The sequence below is a fragment of the Papaver somniferum genome, chromosome 7 (genome assembly GCF_003573695.1).
Source record: "Papaver somniferum cultivar HN1 chromosome 7, ASM357369v1, whole genome shotgun sequence".
In the NCBI taxonomy this organism is placed as follows: domain Eukaryota; kingdom Viridiplantae; phylum Streptophyta; class Magnoliopsida; order Ranunculales; family Papaveraceae; genus Papaver; species Papaver somniferum.
The window spans coordinates 50524139-50551711 of record NC_039364.1 but is presented as its reverse complement, the minus strand read 5'-3'; positions in this window follow the sequence as shown (position 1 = coordinate 50551711).

Genomic DNA, 27573 nt, shown 5'->3' with positions numbered 1-27573 from the left:
GAACACTCATAATCGTTCCGTGTCACAACTATCTGGGAATTATCTTCGTTCACTGAAGGAATATTACCTGCGAAGCAAGGGAGAGACTATGATGACCTGCTATGTTCCAAATCCTGCTGAGAGAGAGTGGTACACTCCTCAGAATTTTAACAGTTCTTTTGGGGATTATGTCAACAGCAGAAACCGTAAGCCGTGGAGTGTTAGTCTTCGTAATATTGCTGCTCCCCGTGGTGAAATTCGTCTTTTGAGTGAGGTGAGTGATGCCAAGCTGAAGTATGTTCCTGGTACTGAGGGATCTGCTAAACGGAAACTCTTTCCTGCTCGTGAAAGGATTAAGCGTGACCATGATTATGAATGGCATGCTACTGTTATTGAGGTAGTTGGTCCTTGGGCTTATGGATGGATTCTGGGTCCACGCGGTTGGCGTCCTTCTGAAAATAGCAAGCCTCGTGAAACTCCTCTTGCTCGTTATGGAGATTTCTGTCCTTGGCGTCCGAATTTCGCGGGCATGAATTTTCCTTATGCTCTTGATGTCGTTGATGGAGATGAGGAGGAGGGTTCTGGTGCTACCCATCCAACGAAGAGTGCTGCTGCTTCCAAGGTATAGTTTCTTCTTATATTCTCTATTATATTTGCCCCTTTTTCCTTACTTGAAATAATTTTCATTTTTGAAGTGAGGGAAAAAATGAGCCTTTGTGGGATGTATACTGGTTTGTAGGTGTCTAAGAAGAAGAAACTTGGACCCAAACAATCTTCTACTGCGGTTACCGGTGAGGCTGAGGTTTATGAGGAGGTTACGAGTCCCGTAAACGAAGGGTATGGTGAGGATGAAGAAATGCCCGATGGAGAAGAGCGTACCGACACTTCTCACCCTGATGAAGAAGGTGGTAATGGTGAAGAAGAAGTTTCCGCGGGTGGTGATGGTGAGTCTGAGGGTAATATTACCGTTGGTGGTACTGGCGGGGGTGGATCTGCCTCTGTTGGCGATAATATTGTTGGTGTGGGTACTCTTCCCGTTATTTCCCCTGAATTTTATTTCGGTAGGATATATTCCGCGGGGGAATCCTTTAATGTGAATGCTGCCATCGGTCTTGCCGAAGACTTCTCATTGCTTTCCCCAAATGATGATTGGGATGTGCTTGGGAATCTTGGCAAAGAAGGTACCACTGACCAGCAAGCTGAGAACGCAGGTGGTCATGATGAGGGTGGTAATTTCGAGACTTGCGCGGGTGAGGAGATAACCGCCAAGGGGAAGTCTGCGGTTGAGTCTCCTTCAGATGATTTCCCTTACTCGCTAATGCCTGGAGGTGAAGATGTCATTTTGGCTTGGCTTAAGAAGAAGAAACTGATGTTCGTCCCCAACCCTGCCCCAATGGTCACTAGTGAGAAGAATTCCGACGATTATACTCGTCGGATGATGCAATTGTCTTCTGAAGCCCGCGTTGCTGAGATGTGGGAGAAGAATCTGAGAGCTTCGGAAGCTAACCCTAGTGGTTGACCCTCCCTCCTCTGTTGCTGATATGATGGCCATAACTGATGGGTACCAATACGGTTTTCCCCAGCAGCGTGTCTTAGAGGTGAATCCTTGTACTTTTTCTTCTTCATGATATCCGAACATTGTATTCTTCGTGAAATATGATCCCTTTGGTATAATAATGTTTGTTGTTTGTGATATAGATGATGAGGAGCGAACATTGTAACCATATTATATACCGATTCTTCAAAGCAAAGTCTTTAAAGTTGGAGGCCAAGCTTCGTCATAGAGAAGAGGAATTGTCTGCGGCTGAAGTGGAAATAAATGAACTGAGGGGCCGTCTGAAGGAAAAAGAACAGCTGGGTAACGCTGAGGAGAGTCTTCGTTCAGAACTTGCTATAATCCGCAACGAATTGGAGCAGACTCGTAGAAATGTCTCGTCCTTCACAGGTTCGTATTTTACGGATCTTTCACTCCTCGTGATTCCCTATCTGTATTTTGGTGTTCTGTCTGAGTCTCCCCACCCTATCTTCAGTGGGTGGAGTCCCCGAGCTGATATGGCTTCGGAAAGAAAGGGAACAACAGAAATCCCGTATTGCAGAGTTGGTGGGTAAGTTGAAAAGCGAAGCCGTAAAGTGGAATGCTCGTGTTGATGAGCACAACGCCTTAACAGCTGAGTGGCGTGAAATGCGAACACTGATGGTTGATATGCAAAATAAGTACAATCTTGATCGTTGTCTGTTTAATGGTACGCTGCTATGGACGCGTGACAACCTGCGTGATGCTCGAGAACATGCTTCGGACTTAGAGGCTAGAGTGCGCTTTTTGGAAGGAGAGTTACAACAGGCTCATTTTTTCTTAGGCCCCGGGGTTAGGGATAGTATGCTGCGTCTTTCCGAGGAAAGAGATAATGCTAGGGCCGAGGTTGGTGCTCTTAGTAAAGCCCTAGCAGCGTCTCGAGCTGATGTTGCTCGCCAAGTGGAGTCTGAAAGAGATCTTGAAGTGAATGTGTATCGACTCCATAAAAGGATGGGGGAGATGAATGACGAAGTCAACCATCTTCGTCACTTGGATTCAATGAATTAGGTAGACTTAGACGCGAGTCAATTTTCCCTTACGAACCTTCAAACGGATTATAAGAAACTATCCAACGAATATGACTTTCTTGATGAGGCTCGGGATGCAGTTGTCAATGAGTATGAAGAGGCTTCGGCTAATGTCGAAGGTATAACCTCGTTTTATCGAGTGTGACTCTGTTATTTCTTCGTTTTCACCTCTTGGTATTTCTTGTTTTCAGCACTCGAGGGACAGGTTCACGCAGCAAATGATGAGCTTAAAAAGACTCAATCTGCCTTAGTGGAGCAGGAAGGACAAGCCAACTATTTTAAAGGGTTGGCCGCGTCTCGTGAGGAAGCAGCGGAGATTGCCTCCAAAGAGGCGGAACGCCTATCTGCATTGCTGTCTCAGGCCAACCAGCGGACCGCTGTTATCGCTTATAAAGCTCGATGTCAGTTTGCTGAAGAGACTAACAAAGTCCTAGATAAGATTGAACTTGATCTTAAAGTCGAACATGGTCTTGTCAAGAATTATCCGCGTCGTCCCCTTCCCGCGCCCTTGCCTGGTTTTTCTGGGCCCTCTTCAGGTGGTAGCGTACCTTCATCTCGCAGAGACAACCCTGTTGATGGAGCTGTATCGTCCAAGTAGATTTTTTTTATTAGTCATAGAAAGTTGATCCTTGTTGATTATATAATTTCGGATCATTTTTTGATGTGTTTCCTGCTTTATCTTATTTGCTGAATCTTGTAATCAACTCTTTATGAAATGGATCATCCTTTTGGCATACCTGCGTTATCAATTCATCTTTTTGAAGTGTTAAACTAGAAATAACTTGCTTTGTAAAAAGTTGAGAGTGTTTGGGTGCGACACCGAAGGTAAATACCTCCGTGATCGTTTTGAGACCTGTCACCCCGCTGGCGAATCCTGGGCCAGAGGATTCCCAAACGGTGGGGTCCGAGGCAGCGTTCTAGGATATGGAATGCTTATTTGAAAATATTTACATGCACCCATTCCGTCGACCCGCTGCCTTAAAATTGGTTGGGTATCTCTTTCTGCTGGGTGCCTTCCCCCTGGTCTTACACTCATAGACACTGATAGGGGAGCCCTGAGAGATTGTAGATTAACTACTTTCCCCAATATTGTTAATTTATTATGCAATGTACATGCGTTCATCCAGCGGGCCTTTTGGCCATTTCGTTTGCTTGAAGATTTCCCAAAAAGTTTGTTTGATTGATAGGTTGAGGCCTGCTACTCCTCGTCCAGAGATAGAAACATGTAAAGCGGTTATGCTGCCTTCTTCTTCTGGTATTCTTCACGCAGATGCAACGCTGCGCTTCTCCTATGGGTAGTACGGTTTGAGCCATTTAGCATTCCAAGGGTGCTGGAGGACCTCGCCTTTCAGATTGCGAAGATAGTAGGAACAGTTTCCCGCAATGTCGTGTATTATAAAAGGTCCTCCCCATGTAGGTGCTAACTTTCCCCATTTCTTCTCTCGTTGATACTGCGGGATTGTTCTTAGAACATACTGCCCTTCTACAAAATTTCGAAGCTTAACCTTTTTGTTGTACTCTCTCGCTAGTCTCCGTTGATAATTTTCCATCTTTTGCAATGCTGCTTCCCTCCTTCCTTCGAGGTCGTCCAGTCTCTCTAACATCATATCTGTTGTGAGATTTTTCTCCCATGCTTCGGTCTTCGTGGTTGGCAGGAGGATCTCCGTTGGGATGACTGCTTCAGCTCCATAAGTGAGGAGAAATGGGGACTCCCCGGAGGCAGATCTTCGTGTTGTCCTGTATGCCCATAATACATTGTGTATCTGTTCACACCATCGCCCCTTGTGCTCGTCTAATTGATTTTTGAGGATAAGGGCGAGGGTCTTGTTAGTAGCTTCCGCTTGTCCGTTGCTTTGAGGGTATATGGGGTGGACTTGTTTTTCCTTATTTTGAAAGTGTCGAAGAGCATGTCTATATTTTTCCCCTGTAATTGTTTACCATTATCGGACACGATTTCCGCTGGTATGCCGAACCCGCAAATAATGTTTTGGAATATGAAAGTAAACACGTCCACGTCTCTGATCCTGGCTAAGGCTTTGGCTTCCACCCATTTACGGAAGTAGTCCGTGGCTACTATCAAAAATCGTCTTTTCCATGATCCTTCGATGAAAGGCCCAACGATATCTATGCCCCATTTTGCAAATGGCCACGGACTATCCACAGAATTCAACGTTGTTACTGGTGCATGTATCTTTTTGGCGAAACGCTGACATTCTTCACATCGTCGGGACATTCTTGCAGCATCTTGTATCATTGTGGGCCAGTAATATCCTTGAATTTTTGCTTTGTCGGCTAGTGATCTCATGCCGCTATGATTCCCTGCGTCACCATAATGGATGTCGTTTAGAATTCGATGCCCCTCTTTCCTGGATAAGCAACGTAGTAAAGGTCTGAGGAAAGATTTCTTGTACAGGATCCCATCCCGAAGATCATATCTTCCTACTTTGGAGAGTATTTTCCTGGTTTGTTTGTGATCCGCGGGTAAGGTTCCATCCTTGAGGAATGCATGGATCATCATTCTCCAATCATCTTCGTTGTTGAAATCTTCGTCTTGATTTGCTCTTGACAGGATATCTTCTTCGTCAAAATCGTCACGGATGTCTTCTCCCACCTGATTTTCGATATTTTCTTCCACTGTATCTTGATTTGTAGCAAAGGAAAATTGTGATGCAATCGAAGGCTCGTATACCCTTGTTATTTTGATAGCTTCAATACTCTTGTCCTTCAGCATGGATGATATATATTCTAGGACATCCGCGTGCCTGAGATCCCTTCTGCATAAGTGACGGAACTTGATGTTCGGAATTTGTGATGCCAATGTTTGGACCAAGGCCATGTAAGCTGAGAGGGTGTCGTCGTACACATTGTATTCGAGCCCTATTTTCCGTATGACAAGCTGCGAATCACTTGTCAGTCTTACATCAGTTACCCCCATCTCTATTATTAAGCGGAGGGCATGTACGACTGCCTCGTATTCGACGATGTTGTTAGTATGCTCTTTGAATTCTAACCTAGGTGCATGTACGATCCTTTCTCCAGTTGGGGTGGTGATAAAAATGCCTATTCTTGCCCCTTCCTTATTTTTGGAACCATCAACGAAGACTTCCCATTTTCTTTGACTCGCGGGTTCGAGGACATCAATTGGATCCTTGCTTTCCTCGTCTGCTTCTGGCATTCCCCTAGTCTCTTCATCGTTGTGCAGGGGGAGGTCTGCTAAGAAATCCGCCAAAACTTGGGATTTTTGGGATGTTGAATTTCATGAATGATGTTGAATTGGTCCAGGTGGGTGTTCCACTTGGCTATTCTACCTACTTTTCTCGCGCTTTTGAGGACTGCTTCCAGTGGTGCTTTGCATGGGACGCGGATGAAGTGAGTTAGGAAATAGGTTCTCAGCTTTTGAGTAGCCCATACCAATGCTAGGATGAGTTGTTCGATATTCGTGTAATTCCTTTCCGCATAATTGAGGGTCTTACTGACATAATAAATAGGTTGTTCTATCTTCGTATTGGTTTTGACCAACACTGCGCTAACTGCGTCTTCTGTCGCTGCTATGTACAATGCCAAAACCTCATCAGGATCAGGCTTCTGCAGGATCGGAATTGAAGCCAGGTGTTCCTTGATTCTTTGGAAGGCTTCTTCGTATTCTGCGGTCCATTCAAACTTACTCCCTTTTTTGAGAATACTGAAAAAATGTTTGCATTTGTCCGAGGATCGGGCAATAAATCTGCCCAAGGATGTTAAGGACCCATTGAGCTTTTGCACTTCTTTTAAATTCTTCGGAGATGGCATTTCCACTATGGCCTGAATCTTCGCGGGGTCTACCTCAATACCCCTTTTTGTTACCAGATATCCGAGGAATTTCCCTGAGGTGACACCGAAAGTGCATTTTTCTGGATTTACTTTCATGTGATGTTTCCTCATTGCTTCGAAAATATCTCTCAGATCCTGGTGGTGATCTTTGCGCAGCCTACTTTTGACGAGCATGTCATCAACGTAGACTTCTAGGGTACTACCAATCCATGGACTGAAGATAGCATCGACCATTCTTTGGTACGTTTCCCCTGCGTTTCGAAGTCCAAAGGGAATTCTAGTGTAGCAATAAAGGCCATGCGGGGTGTAGAATGTTGTGTGTAGTTGATCTTCTTCTGCCAGGGCTACTTGGTTGTAACCAGAATATCCGTCCATGAATGAAAGCTCTTCGTATCCTTCCACTTCTTCAACCAGTTGATCTATGCTCGGCAGGGGATAGCTGTCCTTTGGACATGCCATGTTGAGGTTAGTAAAGTCGATGCATATCCTAACCCCTCCATTTTTCTTAGGAACAACGACCATGTTGGAGATCCATGTAGGGTATTTGACTTCCTTGATGAAGCCTGCTTCTAGTAGTTTCCGAAGTTCTTTTTCTACTGCCTTATGATACTCTGGTGCAACTTTTCTTATTTTCTGCCTGAAAGGTGGCGTGCCTGGTTTGATGCGCAACTCGTGTTGGATTATTTTCGGATCAATCCCCGTCATGTCTCCTAACTTCCAAGCGAATACATCCGCGTATTCTTTAAGGTCCATTATGGTCCATACTTTGATCATCTTCGGGTTTTCTTCCGTTCCTATGTTGATTTCTTTTACGGGCTCCACTGGTGTGAACACCGGCTTCGGGTCGCCAAGGACTGGGACGTTCTTTAATTGTTATTTGGTATGTTTATGTCCTTCGTTGGCTGCTGAAGTACTTGCCTCTGTGTTAAGGACATTATCATCCTTTGTCAAGTCCTTTCTTGTGGTTTCCTTGAGGAACAGGTCTATGGCCTTTTCTTTCGCAGCTTATTTATTTTTGATCCTCTGGGTTTTTCGCTGCTCTTCCTGTTCGTTGTTGATACGATCCTGAGTGTTTTGGCACTCTTTTGCAGAGACCCGATCTCCCTTGATTTCCATCACTCCCTCAGGTGTAGGGAACCTGAGATATTGGTAGTAAGTTGCTGCCACTCCCTTGAGTTTATGAACCCACTTTCGTCCAATAATGGCGTTATAGGGGGATGGGGCGTCAACCACGCTGAATCGTGTTTCTACTTTCATGGGCCCGGCGTTCACCTGCAACATGATGTCTCTCAATGGCTTTGTGGGCGCTCCGTTGAATCCGTAGATGGTTTAATAAGAGGTCATTAGATGTTCATCATGGAGCTTCATCCGTTTGAAGGCGTCGTAGAATAGAACGTTCACTGAGCTTCCCCCGTCGATGAGGATCTTTTTGAGGTTATATCCGGCCACTGGTAGTGTGAGGACCAAGGGATCGTTATGGTCTTCCATATCTTCTTCGATATCTTCAGTATCGAAGATGATAGGTGCGTCCATCCACTCTTCGTGCTCGTCCACCTCTACGCCATCAATCTTATATAATTCGCAGTGGTCTTCGAATTGCTTTCGTAGCCTCTTTCCTATATGCGCTGTAAGTGAGGGCCCTGCGGCTTCGGAACACGAGATGGTGTTGATTGTGCGGTTTCCCTCTGGAAGTTGGACTTGCTTGGTTCGTTTGGATCTGTCCTCGGTGACCTCCTTTCGTATGTATTGCTTGAGTTCGCCAGCAACAATCAATTTTTGGATCATTATTTTGAGGTTTTTGCATTTCTCGGTCTGGTGTCCATTGAAGCAATGATACTCACAGTAATCTTTAGACTTCTCGGTTCTTGGGGGCGGTTTTCCCTTAGACCACGACCACTCCAAATTTTCCCTTCCTTTAATCTCTCGCAAGATCCGAGCGTAGCTAGCATTGAGCTTCGTGTAAACCTGATCTTCGAATTTTCGATCGTCTTTTCGTCGTTCATCTCTTCGTTCCTTCCTATATTCGTGAGGCCGTTCCACTGAGCTATTTCTTTTGGCCCCGCTGGTTTGTTCTGCGGAATTGGTACGGTGAGACCTCTGCGTTTGTGCCCTCGGGTTCTCACGCTGGATTTCTTCAAGACGAGCGTACTTCTCAATAATTATTCGAAGATCTCCTTCTGTCTTAGGTACGCTTCCATGGATCTCAACAAATAGTGGACTCATTCGGTCTAATCCCCACTTGTAGCAGTTGATACTTACTACGGGATCCACACTCCCTATGGCTTGGCAGATCTTGTGCCATCTGTTGGTGTATTCCCTCGTGTTCTCCTTGTAACCAATTGCCAGAGAAAAATGTTTATCCATTCCGGTGTTGACAACTTTGTTGTACATGTAGGTTCTCAAGAATTTTCTGCGAGTTGATCGTAGGAGTTGATGGAATCAGGTGGCAGGTTGTCAAGCCAAGACAAAGTCGATCCCTTCAGACTTGATGGGAAATATCTACAGAGGACGGCCTCGTTTTGACTCCATCGGGCTAAGATACGATTATAATACCGGATATGTGCAGCGGGATCACTGGATCCGTCATAGCATTCAAAAGTTGGGACAGGGCACTTTAACGGAATGGGGGTATTTGCCAGGCGATGAGTTAGGGGCGTGGAGTTAGCTTCTTTCATCACCTCTTCAAGCCTTCCTCCGCCTTGTCTGGCTTTTAACTGCCTGATCTCATCCATCATCTCATCACGCAGCTCCTCCATTGCGCGGTAATATCCCACGTTCTCATGCTCAGTTGAGCGTTTCTTTCTTCGAACTTCACTGTCATAATAGTCTAAGTCTTCGACGGCATATTACGGATCGGATGCACTGCTTCCCCTGGCGGCGTTTGCTAGGATGATTCTTCGGTCTCGATTAGTCTCTGGTGCTTTATAATTTGCTTCGTCCATTTGTTGGCTAGTCTTCGTGCTTTGGGCAATCCTATCTTTCAAGTCTTGGTTCTCCCTGGCCAGAAGAGCTACGGCATCTGCGTAGACCTGTTGGATCTTTTTCAATTCTTCGAGCTCTACCATCAGTCGGTGGGACTGGTTTGATCCCTGAATGGGAGTTCCGGCTTGTACCCCTACGGCCATAGTTCCCCCTTCGTCTACTGTGTGTATTAAGGGTGGCTGAGGATCAGCTTCAATTGTTGGTATCTACAAGTTTGGTCCCCTCGGTTGAGCTTCCACCCGCGGTACTAAAACCACTGGTATGGTTTGATTCTGACCGTTGGTTGACGGCATTCCGAAGACTGGTGGATGTGCGGGCTGATGTGTCATAGATTCTGCCATCCCTTCTTTTTGTTGATGGATTTGGTTTGAAACCAAAGTCTTGTTAGCTTCTTTAGCCTGGAGGGCCGCAACAGTTGCGTTGTTCTTTGTGGCTGCTTCTTTGAGGGCCGCGGTTGCAATGGAGTTAGTGTTCATAGGTGAGGTGATTTCCGCAGCATCCTGCCTCTGAGTAGTTGTTTTACCTTTGTCTCCTTTCTGCTTGCTTCGGGTCATGACCGGGGTACTCCTCGGTGTCTCCTTTGATGAGGCTTTGGTTTTTCCTGCCTCTAGTATCTTTTCCATTTTTAATCTTTTTCTGCATAGGGGAATAAATAAAGAGAACCAAAGATATCCACGAGGATCGGGTTAGTGCCATTCGTATCCGCAAGATTATTGGAATAGAAGAACATGAGATGCCCAAGGGCCTTAATAAAAGAAAAATGTAAAGACTCCATCGGTCTAGTTTTTGCAATACAAATCCTCTAATAAACAATCATGGACCTTGTTTTCAGACTACTTTTGAAAAACAAAACTCTTGAAAAGGCAGATCCGTCGCGAGAACTCATGAATCTGGATTATTAAGTCTTAGTTTTTAAAAGAAAAACGCCTTACGTGCAAATCTGTGATAGATAGCCGTGGAATTGTCTGCTTTGAAATGGTGGTTGTGAAAATGAAGACCATGAACCCAGAATAAAAAAGGTTTTGAAAGCACGCTGAACCCAGAATAAAAAAGGTTTTGAAAGCACGCTGAACCCAGAATAAAAAAGGTTTTGAAAGCACGCTGAACCCAGAATAGGGCACAACCATAATGCGCGTTTAAGGTGAAATCACAGGATAAGATAAATATTTTACCGGGACAAAGTCCCTGTTTCTAGCGCCAGATTGTGAACACATAAATCACGAAGCCATCCACGTGTTCACAAACAATATTCGCATACATCCTAATTCTAGAATTGTACGTCGTATGCGTAAAGGGGATGATTATATCGATTCATCGACTCGAAGCCTTCGGGCTTGTCATTGTCTAGTCGAATATTATCATAAATAATGTTCGTATAAAGGAATAAACCAAGAATCAAGTATAAATGTAAAGCATATGAAGTTTAACGCTGAATGTAAGGTGCTGAAATGTAAATAAGACAGATTTACGTGGTTCGGCACTAAGGCCTACATCCACGGGGATGGTGTTTCACTATGCATTGAATGGTTACAAAGATAGTCGAATGACTTTAGAGTATACATAGGTCTGCGGAAGTAGGGGGATTACTTACTCTTCCTATTTCTCTCTCCTATATTCTCCTATAATTCCTCTAAATTGGTCGACCCCTTCTCTCTTAGTGGAGAGGGGTATTTATAGGGTTGGAACGTGAGTCCCATTTCTGAGGCGTCGTTGTAATCTTATCTTCTTGTGATTTGTGCCTATTACGCAGAGGTCTTCGGCATATGCTGCGGCCTGAGCTTGAATACGAAGGATTATCCTCGCCTCTTCCACGAGCCGATTGACACGTGTATATCTCTTTGGTATTTAATACGGGTAGATGGGTGTCTGCTCGTGTCAGACAAGTGTCTCTTTGTCTGGTCACATATGTGTCACCAAAACTTCCTCTCGGCCGTTGATCTGGGATCTTCCTCGGGATTGGGTGTGATAACACCCAAGGGGTATTATCTGGTTCTCCTCTGAGCCATCATACCTCTGTGATCCTCTGTCCCTGACCGTCAGATCTGCTGACCGGTGGCATCTTCTGATGAGATGCTTGCTATCATGTTTTGATATCTTGTTTTGCATGCCTTCCACGTGTCTCTTTCTGTAAACGTGGTGGATGATGAAAGGTGTACATACAATTGTCACGAGGATTATGAATGGGATGAACATTAAACTATCAAGGTTTACCCAAAACAATATTATAAACATCCTTATCAGCTTCTTCGCAAATGATTGAGTCAGAGTAATAATTACCAAATGAAAATGGAAATCTGCAAACTCCAACACAAGTTATAACTTCATTATTGACACACTCACTTTGACTCGGGTGTGGGTACCAATCCAATTCGAGTCCCAACGATTCTGCCATTTTGACGTTGAATTGTCAATGCAACCATCATCAACTGTCAAACGGTAAATACTCCCATCAATAGTTCCACGAAACAAATAATTTCTCTCACTTTTAGTATTCTGATACTCATCCATTTTGTTTACTCAAACACAAGTTATGCGTGAAGTAATACGACAACGTCTGGACTAGCTTTGTTGGTTCGGTACTGATGGACAAAGGATTTAACTTTGTCAAGGCTCTCAGATGAAAACTAGGCTTAAATAGGCTTACATGACCAAAATACTTAATAAGCTTAATATTTATTGACCGAAAGTATATACCTAATAACTTCTTTGCTTCTTACCTAGATCAAACGTCTCTTCCACAATAGTGATGAAAATCGCAACTCTTTGAATCTGAAACTCCCAATCAATAACCAGACAAGTTAGACATCTTACCAAACTGATGACCTGATACTTTGATGATGAACACAACTTTGATGAAGAACTCACATACCCCAATAACGAATTTGATTATTTGATAGAAATACCTAGATATCACAATACCTCTCAACTTATTCTTCCAGGTAAAACTTACAAATGAATATAGAAGGAATAGCCTATTATGATATCACCTGATATGACATATCATAAATGACTTGAAAATAAACCGACACTCTCAGAATCCAATCCGATAAACAGGACCCAAATATGATAAACAACTCCATTCTACGAGCAAAGTAGCTATCTAACATGATCAATCCCTAAAGAGATCCAAACAAGTTTTCAATTAAGACGCAACTAATTAGAATTACAATAAAAGTGGCTATTTATAGCCCACAAGCATAAAAGTTAAAAGTCTAAACATTGCTAAACTAGCCTAAGAGAATAAAATACTCCCACAAAATATGACAAATCAAAAGAAGACATCTAATTATCCTAATAAATTAAATACTAAAATTGATAAATATCCAAGATTTATTCAAATCTGGAAACCAGTAAACCAAACCTAAATACGTCCCACATCAAGCAGGATTTTAAATCTCGAGTCGTTAGATAAAGTGGCTTTAAGATCGATGGATGATGATCAACATGGGTTGGATAGATGCAACCAATGACACAAAGTGAAATAAGGAATATCCGATCACTCTATAGTATTAAGAAAAAGTTTTTTTTGTATATATCAACCATTGCATGAGCCTAATCATTTCTTTAACATACAGACCAATGAAGCTAAGTTTTTTGATATGCATCTTTTTAGAGATTCTTGGCGTGTTGCCATTATTGGTACTCCGATATGCATGCTCACCTGAAATAACTCAAAGCATGCTTCAAAATAAAGGGGTTAAAGCTGGTCAGAGCTCATTTAATCCAATGGAAAAGAGTGACATTTGATAATTTCTCTTCAAAGGTGTACGAGGATAAGAAGCAAACGAAAGCGCTGCAAATTTTTCAAGATAGTTCCCATCATCTAGACATTACTCAAAATGAAACGTGGACGGCTAAAATTTAGTTAATAATAATAGAGCTGCACAATGGACGGTAGGCTCGGTTTTTATCCAAAAACCGTCCACCGATCCTTCCATAGGCCTGTTTTGAAAACCGAAACCGTCGTTGAACAGAATCCACATGGTTTCGATTTGGTTTTAAACCTACCTGAAGCGGTCATTTGATGGATACTTAATATTAATTTTTACCTCTTTATTTTTTATAGTGATCGTCTTTGTACTAATTTTATTGTTTTTATGTTTCTATAGCGTATACATCGAAAATCCAAGTTACTAGATGAAATGACGAGGGTACCAAGTACACCGCAATTTTTTGTATATCGACCTATAAGTCATATATCTTTCTTGATCTAATATAAACTGTAGGATCAGAATCTCGCAGCAATAATGCCTCAGCGAAATTATTAACAACACAACACGACAGTGTCGCAGAACAACTTCAGAAACGACATAATAAACGACATCAGCCAAATCATGAGAAAAGTGTGACGATCCTGCTAAAATAAGGAAGTTTGCGAGATTGATATTTAGAAGGTTGCGAGAATGTCGCAAGTCATATCCGAAAATAAAGGACAGATTAGCTGTCATCCATTATGTATTTCCCCATAAATAGTCATTCAGTTGTAAAGAAAAGGAGAGAGATCTTTTTTGAGTAAGAAGCAAGTAAATAGGAGAGAGAAAATATAGAGCATTGGTTATTTTTGATGCCTTTATCTTTTCTTGTAAGATTGTTCAAAGATTCATCAATAAAATTAAGATTGTTAATTCGAAAATGAGTTGAATGTTAATGAAATCTTGTGAGGGGTGTAGTGTAGGAAATCCTGCAACTACATAATGGCGCTAGAAACAGGGATGAAGATTGAAGATCACCCTACAAAAGGTTGAAGAGTAATATTCTGATTTGTGGGAAATTAGAATAACTGGTGAAGAATTTTATGGAATCTCTTACAATTCATTAGTATTGAAGAAATGGCTAGAAGGAGGAATATATCCGAACAACCAACAACCACTAGAAGAAGAAGTAAAAGACTTGCTGGAAGGGAGAGAAGTGAAACATGAGAATCTACTAGAATAAGAAATGATGGAGAAAATCAAATTCAACAACCAGTTCAACAAACACCGGTACAAAATAGAACTATGGATTATGATAGAGTGAGCATACATACTTGGCGACCAAATTCAGCAGATGAAGAAAAAGAACGACAAACGAGAAATAATAGACAAACAGAGGGTGGACAAGAAATAGTTGAAGGAATAATTCGTGAAGATGAGGAAATTGGAGCATTAGAGATGTTGAGACGAAGAATGCATGAAAAAAGAAGAGCTGAGACAGAAGAGCGTGCAAATCTAACAAGGCAAAATCACGAATTGAGGACGGAAAATATGAGATTACAGAGTAGAAGATCAAGAAGTACTACAAGATCGTATTCAAGATCGACTAGAAGATAGATGAGGCGAAACTCATCCACAGTTAATGTTGGAAATAATATTCGAGAAGAAATATGAAATCCGAATGAAGAACATCGCGAAGGTAGAGAAATGACTGATGATTGTTACGTTCCACAAAATGAAACTTTTGATGATAGGAAAAATGATAGAAATCAAGAGAATGGACAACGTCAGGGACGAAATAATCAAGATGGCGAAGGGAATCGAGAGGAAGGAAGGAGAATTTTACATGAGAGAGAAACTCAAAGAAATCAACAAACGATTGAAGAAGAAATTGAAAGACACTATGCTGAACAAGCACGTTTAACTTGCGAACGTGAAAAATTGAGAGCAGAAATGGAAGAATAAGAGCTTCAGGAGGAAATTATCCAGAACAATCATGACAATCGAGAAAGAAGGCGTACACAAAACCGGAATAACGGTAATCTCAATGAAGAGTATGATATAGTACAGAGAAGGGCTGAAAGACAACGAATGGAATTGATAAGAAATGAACAAAATCATGGAGGGGAAAATGAGAGACATCATCATATACGAATTCAAGATAGAGATGAGGAAGAGAACCGCATGAGAAGACGAGATGAGGATGATGAAGAAGAAATGCAAAATTTCGCGAGAGAATAAAAACATGAACGCGGAAGAAGGGAGGAGAAATTAAAAAGACCAATGGATCAAAATTCAGGCGTAAACGAACAAATCTTAAAAGAATCGGAAGAAATGATAGGAATGCTAAATAATAGAGGAGAAGTAGGCAGAAGAAAATTAGATGAAGCTATAGAAGAAGCTGCGAAAACTCCATTTACAAGAGAAGTACAACTAGGAGGAATACCTCCGAAATGCAATTTGCCCGCATTAACCAACATTTTTGACGGAACAACTTGTGCAATTCAACACATTAAAGCCTACGTGAGGTGCATGTTGCAGCGGGAAAATCATGATGCCGTATTGTGCAAATATTTTGCATCCATTCTAACAGGAGATGCGTTAAAATGGTTCGAAGGTCTACCAAAAAATACAATGACATCTTTCAATCATTTGCAGACCACATTCTTGGGGGCATATATAAGTAACAATTCTTCGCGACCTGGTATTGAAGATGTGTTTGGATTAAAATAAATTATTGGCGAAAGTCTGAAGCATCTGACCAAAAGGTGGAGGACTATGTGTAGTGAGATGGCTGACCGTGTGGATGAGAGATATCTTATCTTGTCATTTATCAATGCTATGTTCGCAACCAATCTATTATATGTCCAAATTTTCAGAGTCAAGAACACCATCACAATGACCGAACTGCGAGAACTTCAGGAAGAGTATATTGCTCTAGAAGAAAGGAAAAATGAAATGGAATCATACCCAGTTACGAACACCAATTCACAAGCAGCAAATGCAATCTTATTACCTAAACTAATAAACACAGTGGCGAGCACTTCGCAAATGCAACAAGAAAAGATTACGAGCAACAATCAACAAAAACTGGTGGCTATAGGAAGCCGAGATCAAGAAGAGTATGAAAGAAAAATAAATTTCTACAATCGTGGTGGAAATAATAAGATTCAAAGACTTGATCAGCCGCAAGAAACTTATGGAGGTGAAAGACAAAATTATAATAGAGGACAAGGAGGTCACAAGGTAGTATGGGAAGAAATCAAGATGCCACCTCTGAATGCAAGTGTGGAGAAAATATGGGAAGCTATAATTTTGATGGAGAATATACCAACACCATGGAACATGGGAACAGAACCACCTCAAAGCCGCAGAAGTCATGAGTTCTGTTCTTATCATCATTTTCACGGACATACTACAAATGATTGCAGAAATATAAAGAGAATTATTCTGATAATGATAGATCAAGGAAAACTAAACCACTTTCTGGTAGGACACCCACAATCTCAACCATTACTACCACCACCACCAGAGCATCACAGAGTAAACACGGTGAAAGAGAAGGAAACGTTCTTCGTAGAAGTTAGTGCAAAACCAAAGAATATATTCTGTCACTCTATCGTACATTCATACAAGACAATTGAAGATTTTCATGACAATGTTTTGAGTAAAGTGTTCGCAAGAGACAGTGATGGAAGAGAAATTATGAACATTGCGAAAATCTCGCCACTAGAGGAATGGCAGAAGCAGACTATTTCTTTTACCGCAGAAGAAGTCCCGGAAGGTGGAGAGGTACATGAAAATCCATTGGTGGTAAAATTAGAAATTAATCCAAAATCGAAAGAAGATGAAGATGATGAAGCTGAAGATTCATGGGCAATTAATAGGATTCTAATCGATACCGGAAGCTCTGTGAACATCTTATTCTATCATACTTATAAAACCATGGGAGGGAGAGATGATAATCTTATACCATCAACATATAAGATATATGGTTTTAATGGTACTTCCAACAAGCCTAAAGGGGAGGTTACTATGCAAATTCCATTGAACGGAATATCTTCTGAAATCCTGTTCTGTGTTGTTGACGTAAAATCACCCTACAATGCATTAATTGGTCGACCTTGGCTACATGGTATTCTAGGTGTAGCTTCAACTTTCCACCAGTGCATCAAATTCCCTCACCCCAGAAGTGTAGGAATCATAAAAGGAGATTGGGTTGAAGGAAAGAAATGTTACGAAACTGAGGTAGAATCCTGCGAAGGAAGAGAAAACAAGAAGGAAAGTTGGCGACGCAAAATAAAAGAGAAACAAAGAAGTGAGAGATTGATGGTGGATGCAATCGAACAAAAAGAAGAAGAAATGTTGCGGAACTAATGCTAGCTCAGAATAAGAAATGGTGAACATACCACTACCAAGGAAGCAGTAGTAGAAAATAACAAAGAAGCAGAGAATGGCAAAGGTAATAAAAATAATAAATGTATGAATGATTGATTTGTTACGACACTCTCGCAACAAATAAAATTCTCAAAAGTACATTTTACTGAATGATAAAATAGAGATTGTGAAGTGCAAATACGATTTGATGATGTGCGGGAATCTCGCAGAGATAATGAATTCTACAAAAGACAATCAGAGAACAATGACAAAAGAGAAAGGGGCGAACCTTTATGGCGTACACCCTAGTTCGCGAATACAATTTCGCAAGAGGCAAATGTAAGACCTAAAGTACGTCATATAAGGGGGTACCTGTTGCATGGCTCAGGGAAATGCTACACCGCCCCCGGAACCAGAGTCATGGAGATTTGGGGTCAATAAAGCCCATCAGGGAGAGGCACCTTGGATTCTCAACTTAAGCTTATGACTTAGGTTGGGTGACTAAGGTAATAAGGACTCTCCCAAGGAGTGAATAATATGATCAAGGCGCCGAGGTACACGGTTGAGTCAAGAGTTCCAGGGGCGTCTGGAGCGTACCTTGCCATTCTTGACAAGTCTTGGCTTATACTGCACTCGGCCCGAAGAAAACCCCACTTAGGGTGCAGTCTCGTAACCATAAGCCCTATAGGTAAAAGGGATAAGAGGCTGCGAAAACAACTGGTTGTTGTTAAGACCGGATGGGAGGAGCCAACCTTGTATGGTAGAGGTACGCCTCCTTGAAGGGGCTACCAGGGGGAGATAAGGGCGACACCCTCCATTAGGGAGCTGATAAGTGTCTTAAGACGCAAATGTCATGAGGCTTTTTACTCGCAAGGGTATTAAGGCTTGTCATATTTGTGCGACAATCCTGAAGAGGCAATAATACAAAAGAGAAAGATAAGACGAGATCAATGGGTTTTCGCATGAAAGTGCGAAGACGTCATGCGATTTCGTAGCAAGACGACAATATCATGGGACTTTATTTTCGCAAGAATATTTAGGCCTGTCATATTGTCGTAACAATCCTGAAAAGGCAATAATACAAAAGAAAAAAGCTAAGACAAGATCAATGAGTTCTTGCATGAAAATGCAAGGACGTCCTGCGATTTTTTCGCAATGACAAGAGATGGCATAATAAGACCTTTAACTAGGAAGGAAAAATAAGACCATACAGGAATGATATTTTGAAAAGAATCAAAATTCACTTCGCATATGATTGCAAAATTATACATAAACAACTGCGAAGTTGAGGCATAAAATAAGAGAAATATGCAAAATCTCTCATTTGGATACAAATAACAGAGGCAAGTATGGGAATGAATGAAATTAGAAAATGTTATTTGTCTCCACATGATAGATTTGCGCAAAAATTCAAAAATTAATGATTATGTTGATTAACCGTATTGCAAGGAAGAATTGTTTTAATGAATGCAGGTCGAAATGAAATAAACTCATATATTAAGGAATATGGGGAACCAAAAGAATTTGCAAATATACAAAAAGAAGGAATAAATGTACAAGTATTACAGAAGATCAAAGAAAGAAACAAAGACTACTTCTTAGTTGATCCTTCATCATCTTCATCAGACTTGTTCTCTTCTTCGTCTGCATCAGAACCTTTATCTCCATCGGCACCTTCATCACCATCAGATTCTTCATCATCAGCTTCGCTATCAAAGATGGTCAGACTAGGAATGTTCTTTGGGATCTCCTCCAAGAGACAAGGATAATCAGAATGAGGAATACTATGGTCATCACAAACCATTTGAATAGTTTGATTGCGAAAATGCAGAGCGTCGTTCTTAAAGTTCGCAATAGTGATCTTGGTTTGATTCTTTAATCTAGAATATTTGTCGTTGCGAGAAGAAAGATTCTTTGTGAGTTCTTCTTTTTCAGCTTCAAGTTCCTCAACCCTTTGGTGATATCTACTTTCAGATCCTGCGAAGCATATAGCAATTAGTCGGTAACTTGATAAAAACTCGTGAAAAACCAAAGATTAATGAAGGAAAATAGTTAATGACCTTCTCTCTCAAAAATCACATCTCTAATCAAGTCTGTATGCTCAACTTGGAGACTAACATTTACACATAAATCTTTTCTGGCGTTATCCAAGATTGTCGTGGCCCAAGCGAACTCATCATCACTATTTATGAGAAGACGAGAACGAACTTGGTTTTCTCTCTTGCTAAGCACATCATTTTGACGATTAGCTTCATCTCGTTCAAGTTGAACCTCAAGAAGAGTCTCTTGGAATTTCGCCAAAGCCTTAACACCTTGATCAGAGATACGATCTTTATCATCTATAAGTTTGCTAATCTTGGTTCTTAATTCATTGATATTCTCTTTAGAATTGAGATAAAAACGTTTAAATTGGTTGGCTAAACCTAAACTATATCTATGATCAATCTCTAAGAGGCGAAATTTGGATTTAAGTTTATTCAAAGGCAGAGATGAAATTTTATCATTAGAGAAACTATTCAAAGATTTATTAAGATGTTCAAGAAGAGTGTCATTATCTAGGGCATCGGGAAATGAACGAAGAAGAATGGCTTCATCATAAAGACCATAAATGTCTGCAAAAAGGATTAATCAAATAAGATAAGACAATAGGATGAATGAATGGAAGGAAAGGAAAAAAATTGCATACCATAGAGCTGATCATTAGCTTTTTGAAGAGTAGAAATTTTGTTCCTTTGCGAAGAAGTGTCGATTTCCAGTTGTTTGTTCTTCTCGCGAAGACCTTTAATTTCAGCTTCTAATTGTCCGTTCTTCTCACGAAGACCTTTAGCTTCAGTTTCCAGTTCTTCATTCTTCGTATGAAATTGAAGATTCTTCTTTTCAAGAATTTCGCGTCTCCTCTCCAAATCTGAGGCAAAAACGAAAGAAGCTTTTCCAGCCTGCGAAGAAAATACAGAAAATAATTAAAATAAAAAGAAATTTTGAGTCACAATAATGAAGAAGTAAAAAGACGAAAGCATACCAAACTATTGAGGGAATTTAAGAAGCTAGGAGTCACTGATCTGGAGACTCCACGAAGAGAACTATCACCATCCAACAAAGGAGTATCGAAAATAGTTGCGAGAGCTTTGCATATACTGGCGAGGCAATTATCTCCCATCCCTTGCCAAGAATCAGAGAAGATACCAGATAATTGTGCCATAGAGGATTCAGGTGGAAAATCTTTATTCGCAGCAGAGTCGTCATCATCATCTTTATTGTCTTCATCATCTTCAGAACCATCAGGGAAATGAACATCTGAAGGAGGAGGAGAATTCCCTCTCTTTCTTTTCTTTGAAGAGGATGCAGATGATTTTCCTTTGCGAAGAATATCTTTACCCTTATCACCAGTCGTCACAGCCTTAGTGGATTCTTCTACTTCAACGATAACCTTCACACACAAATGAAGATAAGAAACAGAGGCAACAATATATTGTTTAAAATCATAAAAGAATATTTCTTACCTCATCTGTGTATGAGCGAAGAGATAAAAAGGTATTGGCTTTACCAGTCCTGCGGTAGCTATCTTTCAGTTTCTGGATCTGTAGAATGTCGCAAGAATCAGCGAATAAAGAAACATAAAGTGGGCGAAATTAGAAGAAATATACCTATTTCACTTTATCAGGACAAGAGAATACCCAGGGTCGATAAGCGGTGAGATTCGCAGGAATGACATTAGAACCAGCAATATAGGGTCCTTTCAGCATCAAGGGGAAGACGCACCATTTATCATCTTTGGATTGGCGAGGGGTTTTATTTATTCCAGAATGCCAATCAATGTCATGGATGAGCATTTTATCTTCAGCAATAACATCCTTCCTTTTCAAGCGAACACCCCAGCGAGTATTCTCCTTCTTCATAGATATTAATTCGTAATTTTCGAAGAAATTCGCTACTGTGTACTTCTCAGCGACTATCTCCAAGTCTGCGAATTTAGGATCCCTAAGCTCTTTAGGATAAAGAGATCCTTTACCAGCACCGCGATTAGCAAACTCCAATATCATACGGATGCAATCCCCACTCAATTGGAAGATAACTCGCGAAAATCCCGAGTGAACGAGAATTTCATAGTACAAAGGAATATTTGGGTCATAAAGAGGAATGGGGAGACCTGCGAGAATTTGACCCAGCGAAACTATGATTGATTGATCATCACAATGTTGATCAGAGAAAAGTTTGATTGAAATAATTGACTTGGCACTTTCACCAGGAATGGTAGAAAGTGTGAAACCTCTCTCGGCAAAATCTTTTTGAACATCCTTTAAGGTTTTCTCATGTTTTTGACCACTTGGAGGCATATCTAAATATAGAGTATGGGAATGGACGAAGAATTAAGAAGATTGAAGAAGGGAGATAGAAGAAAAATTACAGCAAAGGAATTTACGGAGAAAATGATGAAGTTGCAGAGAAGATGAAAAAAGAAGAAAAGGGAGATTAAGAAGAGTATATATAGAAGAGATTTTCGAGAAGATAAACACAATTAATGCGAAAAGACGTGAGCGGTTGAAAAGCAGCGGTTACAGAAGACGTGTCAAGAAACAGATGGGAAAAAAGATACGTGTGATAAATGCAGAATATGAAGTGATGGATAGCTGCGGCATTTCTCACATCGTTCTCTACTTCACAGAGAAGATATGAGAAGAGGCAAGATGTGGGATCAGAATCTCGCAGCAATAATGCCTCAGCGAAATTATTAACAACACAACACGACAGTGTCGCAGAACAACTTCAGAAACGACATAATATACGACATCAGCCAAATCATGAGAAAAGTGTGACGATCCTGCGAAGATAAGGAAGTTTGCGAGATTGATATTTATAAGGTTGTGAAAATGTCGCAAGTCATATCCGAAAATAAAGGACAGATTAGCTGTCATCCACTATGTATTTCCCTATAAATAGTCATTCAGTTGTAAAGAAAATGAGAGAGATCTTTTTTGAGTAAGAAGCAAGTAAATAGGAGAGAGAAAATCTAGAGCATTGGTTATTTTTGATTCCTTTATCTTTTCTTTTAAGATTGTTCAAAGATTCATCAATAAAATTAAGACTGTTAATTCAAAAATGAGTTGAATGTTAATGAAATCTTGTGAGGGGTGTAGCGTAGGAAATTCTGCAACTACATAAACAAAGACTGTCTAGAAGATAGGAACCACAAGGTATACACTTGGTATATAGTTACAAGTTCGAAACCGAACCTAAAACTATAGGGATCAACCCAAGTGTTTGGGATTAATGTACAAGTGTGATTACTTTAATTATAACTTAAATAAATTATGATGCGGAAAGTAAAGTAAAAGCACACAACAAGATTCTGTTAACGAGGAAACCACAAATGCATAAAAAATCCGGGACCTAGTCCATTTTTGAATACTCTCGGAATTACTAAGTCGCTACACAAAGACACTTTCAACTTCGTATAGTTGAGATCAAATAAACTACCCCTAGTTACCTAGTTTCCTCAGTATCCCTGCGCCTACAACCAATCTGGCCAACGCACGTAAATTCTAAGATAGATTCCACTATCTTAAGTTGTTTCAGCCTCTTTGAAAACTTTAAGCACTCAACCCTTTCGATCGTCTTCCGAACAGTAAATGACTCATCTGTTTAGTAACAACTCTCCTATCTCAGGAAATTAATCAGAGATAATTTTTTTGAGCGTGACAAAGGCTTTTATGTAGAAAATCAATTAAAATCTTTGTCGGGTTTAGATCTTCTAAGATCTGGATTAACAAGTTAACCACATCGAGTCAAACAGAACTACCAGATTCAGATACTAAAGAGTACCACCAAATTACAGCTTGTCGATCTGAATACGACTAGCAATAACAAATCTATCAAAAGATAAACTAAATCTTGTCGGATCCCAGCCGATCAATTTTGTGCACAAAGCAAATCACAAAGATGTGAAACCAATAAGACAAATCTTTTTGGATTCATATCTTCGATAGTATTTTGTACCTGCACAATAACAAACTTGATTCTGACTTATGATCGATTAAGCACAATATAGAGTCTGTTAACAATGGATGATCACAAGTCAACGTCAGATTTAAAGACATATTTGAACAACCGCTAATCAAACTAGTTTGGGGTGACCTTATGTTAGAAGAGAAGGCTCTCAAGAATAATCAAACTAGACCCAATCAAGAGTTAATAACTGTTACTAAATCAAATCAATAATCGAAAACTAAAGTAACGATGCAATTCTATTTTCCCACCAACGGTACTAGTAGACATTTTTGATTCCAAAGAAGTCTTTAAACTAGCAAATGTAAGAGATTTTGCCTAATTAGGTTACTCTCCTCTCCAAGATGGTATTACAAGCATACTATTAGTCGGCTGCGGCAATGACTACGAAATGAAGTGCTTACCTCAGGATAACTTTTTAAGAAGAAAAAACTTCACTATTTATAGACCAAGGTAGTTTGGACACCAAGAAATTTCCATAACCTAAAATATTCTTGAGATATGCAATAAAGCACCTAAATTCGGTTTTGTCTGATTCCAACCAATATCCAACTATATAACCAAAATTTTCATGCATAACTCAATATTAGATAGCACTTAACTAATATATATTTCCATAGATATGTTTTGATTGCTGGTATAATAAAACATATTAATTCGAAAATCTCAAAAAGATTTTCTACTATTTCGGTTTGGGATCTCACCTTGAGTATCAAGGAATATCTTTGGACAATTAAGAAATAAGATTTCAGTAAATGTTCAATTTACTCATTATGTCGATATCTCGAACTTTCCTATTTTACAAAACCAATTCCCAAATTACACAAACCCTTAAGTGTATGTGACTTAGAGAAATCGGTTTTGCCTATTACAACCAGTTCTACCATGACTCCTAAAACAAGTTAGGATCGGTTCCACCTTGACTCCCAATATAGGTAGGAGTCGGTTCTACCTTGACTCCCAACATAATCTATGATCGGTTCTACACTTCTACCTTTATACACTACATAGGTTAGGATCAGTCTAACCTTACGATCTTCAATGAAAACCGTACCTTCAATCCTATTGATTACGAAGCAAGTTCGTACGTCTACTTCCTTAAACTCATGTAATTAAACATAGTTTTCTTGGCATGAAATCAAACCTATGTTCACTACACAATCCAATAACGAGTTACAAAGATTATGTTGATGTCACAATTACGAAGTTCAAAAGATAAGCATTATACTTCGTAATCCAATATACCGATATAAACCACTTATCATTATTGATATATATTTTTCCGTGACACTTTGATCACAATATGATGATCAGGCCTGTTATACTAGAGTTTCATGTATATAACTTTGCTTGTTATGTTTTCAATCAGAAACGACTTGAAAGCTTTCCATATGTGGATGGAAATAAGTCAAGTCATGTATTACTAAACTCAAGTGTCAGGATGGTGTCATCGTTGATGTCGATACGTCTTCAGAATCTTCATGTCTTCAGTGTAATACTTGTATGTCTCAACATTTCTAGACTTCATATTCTAACTTAATGAAGTTGACTCTAGTAATCTAATGAAGCGACTTATGAGTTTTGGTACTAAAACATGACAACCAACCTTGACATACCAACGCTTGGTGGGTTCAACCGAGCAATGCTCTAACACTAGAAAAATTATAAAAATTTCTAATGACATCAAAGTACTAAGTCGTCTTAACTTCAGAGGCCCGTGGTAGATTGGATTATCAAATATTTTAGGAATGGGTGCAAGATTCTGTCACAGTGTGACAGTTAGAATAATTACTGCCTGGTAGTTAGATTAGTTACTACAGAGACTGCCGTTAGTAAACTCAGTTAGAGTGCCCAATCGAGTGTTGATTGGAGGTATAGGATTGCGACACGTGCATTGCATCCATTGAGTCTTAGTTAGGGTTAATGATTGGTATTTAATCCTGTAAGAGAGGCTCGTCTTCTACATCTGAAATTAATGAAACCTTACTTCTTTGGCTGCGCTATTAAGCACATATTTAGGCTTGAGTCTTTATTCAGGAGGTGATGCATCACCATTTATCCCATTTTCATCCATCTGTTTGTCTAATTGTTGTAACTTCACAACAATTGGCATCAGAACCGTTTCATTCCGCTCAAATCGATCCAATTTTTTTTTCCATCATGACTTTAAAAGATGTTGAAGCAGATGTGGAGAAACTCAGGGTATCTTACGATAAACTTACTACAGAGGTGACAGATGTACGTGGAGCAATTGATACATTAAACAAGAAGTTTGACACCCTGCTGAAGTTTCTAGAGAAATACCAACACACTCTTGGGAAACCAAGTGGATCTCAATCAGAAACTAATGATGATCATACTTTCAGTAATAACCCACCACCGTTCTATCATTCTCAACAATACAAAGTTCCAAAGTTGGATTTCCCGAGATTTGATGGTGATAATCCCAGGGGCCGGATCCAAAAGAGTGAAAGTTATTTTCAAATCAATAGTATTGAAGAACATCTGAAGGTAAACATTGCTGCTATTTACTTGGAAGGTAAGGCCGAAAAATGGTTTTTAAATTTTCAAGTCAATAGAAATCGCATTACATGGTCAGATCTAGCTACACATTTAATTGCAAGATTTGAAAATCCAGTTGAGGAAAATTTTGTGTGTAGCTTCAATAAACTGATTCAATCCTGAACATTTGATGATTATTATGAAGAGTTTGAATCTTTAAAAGCCTTGATGTTAAACATGAATCCCTCTCTTACTGAGGCTTATTTTTTTATGAGTTTTCTTAGTGGTCTCAAGGAAGAAATTGGTAAATATGTGTCCATGTTTCAATTTGAGACTCTTACTGAAGATTTTTCACTAGCTAGACTACAAGAACAAAAGGTCAATATGGCAGCTACCGCTACAAAACCATTCACTAGATCATTCAATACTTCATTTACTTCTAATAGACAATATTCTTCACCATCTTTCCCCCCTAAGCCCATTCTCACTTCACCTAAGTCCACCCCTCAAACCCCAAAGTCTTTTTCACCCCTCAATATAAACCTACCACTGCAAACCCCACCATTAAAAGACTCACTCCAGAGGTAATGCAGAAAAGAAGGGATCAAGGACTTTGCTAAAATTGTGATGTTATTTATAAGCCAGGCCATATTTGCAAAGGCAAACAGAAAATATTCATGTTACAAATGGAACCTTCTGACTCACAAGACACAGAAGAAGAAGAAGAAGAAGAAGAAGAAGAAGAAGTTTTTGAGGAGGCTGTGGAATCACCAATTCAATCTGACATGGAAATTTCCTTACATGATCTCAAAGGCACTGCTACAGGGGACACAATAAGAATTCCTGGCATTCTCAATAAGCAAAAGTATCTGTATTAATTGATTCAGGTAGCACAACTAGCTTTATTGATAAAACCTTATCTTCTTCAATTAAATGCAATATTAGTCAAACTGCTCCAATGATGGTCAATGTTGCCAATGGAGAAAAAAATGTAAGTACTGGTGTATGTCCTCAGCTGCAATGGAGGATGCAGGGACATAAGTTTGCATAAGACTTGACAATTTTACCACTGGGTGGGTGTGATATTGTACTTGGAGCAGACTGGCACAGGAAATTAGATGATGCACTCTTTAATTTCTCAAAGTTGAGCATTACTTTCAAGCACCATAATAAGAAAATCACATTACAAGCTCCTCCACAAACTACTTTTCTCATGATGAGTGGTGCAACAGTCAAGAAATTCTTTTCCAAAAATACTCATGAAATTGTTGATCACCTATTTTCTATTTCTGCCACTCCTACACATACTACCACTCCTGCAGATCTACCTCCACTATTAGAGCAATAATCTTTACTAAGATTGACCTTAGAGCTTCCTATCACCAAATTAGAGTTCATGACCTGGACATCTTCAAAAAAGTATTTAGAACTCATCAAGGGCATTACGAATTCAAGGTTATGGCATTTGGCCTCACCAATGCTCCAGCTACATTCCAGGCATTAATGAATCAAAATTTTCAACCTTATTTGAGAAAGTTTGTTCTGTTTTTCTTTGATGACATACTTATTTACAGCTCCAGCATGGCTGAGCATTTGGAGCATTTGAAGATTGTTTTTCTCTCCTCAG